This window comes from Rhincodon typus, chromosome 45 (assembly GCF_021869965.1).
Source record: "Rhincodon typus isolate 14 chromosome 45, sRhiTyp1.1, whole genome shotgun sequence".
Lineage (NCBI taxonomy): Eukaryota > Metazoa > Chordata > Chondrichthyes > Orectolobiformes > Rhincodontidae > Rhincodon > Rhincodon typus.
Genome location: NC_063376.1, coordinates 3,189,667 through 3,193,677, shown reverse-complemented (window position 1 = coordinate 3,193,677; position 4,011 = coordinate 3,189,667). Strand labels below are relative to the sequence as shown.

The 4,011-nt window shown below is 50.4% G+C and overlaps 1 protein-coding gene across 1 annotated transcript in view; it reads left to right on the top strand.

The window, feature by feature from the left end:
- The window catches only part of LOC125487768, a 15,663-nt gene that overhangs the window by 933 nt on the left and 10,719 nt on the right, over positions 1-4,011 (top strand). The gene's annotated exons all lie outside the window — the stretch shown is intronic.

Sequence of the window (4,011 nt, the reverse complement as noted above, 5' to 3'; positions counted from 1 at the left end):
TGTGTGTGTGTTTGTGTGTATATGTGTGTGTGTGTTTGTGTGTGTGTGTGTGTATGTGTGTGTGTGCTTGTGTGAGTGTTTGTGTGTGTACCTGAGTGTGTGTGTATGTGTGTGAGAGTGTGTGTGTGCCTGAGTGTGTGTGTCTGAGTGTGTGTGTGTGTCTGAGTGTGCGTGAGTGTGTGTAAAATTTGTGTGAGTGTGTGTGTGTGCGTGTGTGTGTTGGGGAGTGGTGGATGCGAGAGAAGTGCTCAGGTGAGTTGATTTATTCCTGTCGCATGTGCCCAGGTACAGTGCAAAGTTTTGTTTTGCGCTGCCGATGGGACCGCGCAAAGTTAAGGGTGTGAGGATGGAGCGGGGTGTACAATGGCACGGCCGCAGAGAAAGAGGTGTTAAGTTTAAAATTCGAGAGGTTCTGCTCAGTGAGTTCGATGACAGCGGGGAGGGAACTGTTCACGAACCTGTAGGTGCGTGCTTTTGTATCCTCCATCTGATCAAAGAGGTTGAAGGAGATTATAACCGGGGTGGGGGGGCTCTTCAATGATGTTGGCTGTTTTCCCGAGACACCAGGAGGTAGAGGTGGAGTCAGTGGATGGGAGGTCGGTTTGTGTGATGGACTGGGATGTGTTCACACCTCTCTGTAGTTTCTCACAGAGCTGTGCAGATTTGGAAGGGTCTATATGACTGGGGAGTCCAGAACTAAGAGGGAGGCTGGTGGGGTGCTTATAGATAAACGGAGGAGGAGTGGGATGTCGGGGGGGGTGTGTCTCATACAAACCGATAAAATTCTACCAGGGCTAGGCAGGGTAAACGCAGGAAGGATGTTCCCAATGACCAGGAGGAGAGTCCAGAACCAGGGGAGTGGTCACGGTCGATAGGAGATGGGTTAGGACTGAGATGAGGAGATATGTCCTCACCCAGAGAGTGTGGGAGCCTGAGGAATTCTCTGCCACAGAAAGCGTTTGAGGCCAAAATATTGAATGTTTTCAAGAAGGAGGGATTTGTATAATTGATAGCCGCAGGTGAGGTGCCAGGAGACTGGAGGTTGTCTAGCTTGGTGCTTCTATTTAAGAAAGGTTGTAAGGAAAAGCCAGGGAGCTATAGAGCGGTGAGCCTGACTTCGGTGGTGGGCAAGTTGTTAGAGGGAATCCTGAGGGACAGGATTTACATTTAATTCGGAAAGGTGAGGACTGATGAGGGGTAGTCAGCACAGCCTTGTGCCTGGGAAATCGTGCCTCACTAACTTAATTGAGTTTTTTGAGGAATAACAAAGACGATTGATGAAGACAGAGCAGTGGACATTGTCTACGTGGAACAGAAACAGAAGTTGCTGGAAAAGCTCAGCAGGTCTGGCACCCCCATCTGTGAAGAAATAATCAGAGTTAACGCTTCGGGTCCGGTGACCCTTCCTCAGAACAGCACCCAAAACGTTAACCCTGATTTCTTTTCTTCTTCACACATGCTGCCAGACCTGCTGAGCTTTCCCAGCAACTTCTGGTCTTGTTCCTGATTTACAGCATCTGCAGTCCTTTCGGTTTTTATTGTCTATATGGACTTCAGCGAGGTGTTCAACAAGGTTCTGCATGGCAGGCTAGTTAACGAGGTTAGATCACACGGGATCCAGGGAGAGCTAGCCAATGGGATACAAAATTGGCTCGAAGGTAGGAGACAGAGGGTGGTGGTGGAGGGTTGCTTTTCCGACTGGAGGCCTGTCACCAGCGGTGTGCCACAAGGATCTGTGCTGGGTCCCACTGCAATTTGTCATTTATATAAATGATTTGGATGCGAACGTAGGAGGGATGGTTAGTAAGTTTGCAGATGACACCAAAATTGGAGGTGTAGGGGACAGGGAAGGAGGTTACCTCAGAGTACAACAGGATCTTGATCAGATGGGCCGATGGGCCGAGGGGTGGCAGATGGAGTTTAATTTAGATAAATGTGAGGTGCTGCATTTTGGAAAGGGAAATCAGGGCAGGACTTACACACTTAATGGTAAGGTCCTGGGGAGTGTTGCTGAACAAAGAGACCTTGGGGGGCAGGTTCATAGTTCCTTGAAAGTGGAGTTGCAGGTAGGCAGGGCGGTGAAGAAGGTGTTTGGTACACTTGCCGTTATTGGTCAGTGGGAGTTGGGAGGGTCATGTTGCAGCTGTACAGGACATTGGTTAGACCACTATTGGAATACTGTGTTCTATTCTGGTCTCCCTGCTATAGGAAGGATGTTGTGAAACTTGAAAAAATTTATAGGAATGTTGCCAAGGTTGGAGGGTTTGAGCTACAGGGAGAGGCTGGGGCTGTTTTCCCTGGAGTGTCGGAGGCTGAGGGGTGACCTTATAGAGGTTTATACAATCATGAGGGGCATGGATGGGGTGAATAGCCAAGGTCTTTTCCCCAGGGAAGGGGAGTCCAAAACTAGAGGGCTTTAGGTTTAAGGTGAGAGGGGAAAGATATAAAAGGGACCTAAGAGGTAACACAGAGGGTGGTGTGTATATGGAATGAGCTGCCAGAGGAAGTGGTGGAGGCTGGTACAATTACAACATTTAAAAGGCATCTGGATGGGTACATGGATAGGAAGGATTTAGAGGGATATGGGCCAAATGCTGGGAAATGGGACTAGATTAATTTAGGATATCTGGGTCAGCATGGACGAGTTGGGCTGAAGGGTCTGTTTCTGTGCTGTACAGCTCTGTGACTTTACAAGGAGTTGGATACAGGGGTCCAAGTTGGACAATCAGCCATGATAGCATTGAATGACAGAGTAAGCTTGAAGGGCCGAATGGCCTCCTCCTTTCTTTTTTCTATGAGTGCGTTGGGGTCAGGGCTCACAAGAGGAGGTGTTTGAGGACATGATGTGCGTGAGATAAAAGAAGCTGGAGAGTAGACCCTTCAGCCCCTCAACCCTGCTCCACCCACTGGATAAGACCATGGCTAACCCCCTCAGACCTTGAACCCCACTTCCCTGCCCTGTCTCCCTAACTCCTCCGCTCCCTCATCCCTCAGTCACCCGGCCTCCCTGGGCCCCCTCTGTTGGGTGGTGTGGGGGGGGAGCGGTGAGAGTCCCGATGGGCCGAATGGCCCGTAGAAAAGTTCTGATGGGAGGTGCTGCATGAATGCAGTGCTCGTCGCAGTGCCTAGGAGAGAGACTCCCACCTTGTTACGGCGAGAAACCACCCCCCACCCCCACACTCCAAATCATTGAGACCCCTTCTCCATTGACCCTCACCACATGCAACCCCCCACCCGCCCCCATCTCTCGTACTGGCTTGGGGGGCAAGGACTGAAATGAAAGGTTCCATCTGATCGATGTCGTGAAAAACTCTGGAGTTAAGAAAGAAGGAAGCTTGGCAACAACTGAAGCTAATGATATAAAATGGTACAAAACACAAACGGGAACATGAGACTGATAAATGTGTTAAATATTACACCGAGCAGTGTCTTTGCCAAGTGCGATACAACTAGCCAAACAGTCAGTTTCGGGATTCTCGGTGTCTCTCGATGAAATCCTGTTAACCCCTCTCGCTCTGATGGCCCTGAGCTACAGACTGACACCACCTTTCCCGGACAACAAGGTGCAGGGCTGGATGAACACAGCAGGCCAAGCAGCATCAGAGGAGCAGGAAAGCTGATGTTTCGGGTCTAGACCCTTCTTCAGAAAATTATCCTCTTATCTTAGTCTTTCGGATTTTGATCACAATGTTGTCTCTTCCTCTGAGATTCCCATGTTTTTTTGGCTCCCCAACACCCTCCCTCCCTTCCCCTGATTTTTAATGGTGGCAGATATCTGGAATATTTTTAAGGCAGCATTGATAGGATGGTCAAGCAGACTCGAGGGGCCGAACAGCCGTTCTTGCTCCTCGTTCATTCCCTGGAGGGTCAGCGCTGAGGGAGTGGGCACTGTCAGAGGGTCAGCTCTGAGGGAGTGGGCACTGTCGGAGGGTCAGTGCTGAGGGAGCGCCGCACTGTCGGAGGGTCAGTGCTGAGGGAGTGGGCACTGTCGGAGGGTCAGTGCTGAGGGAG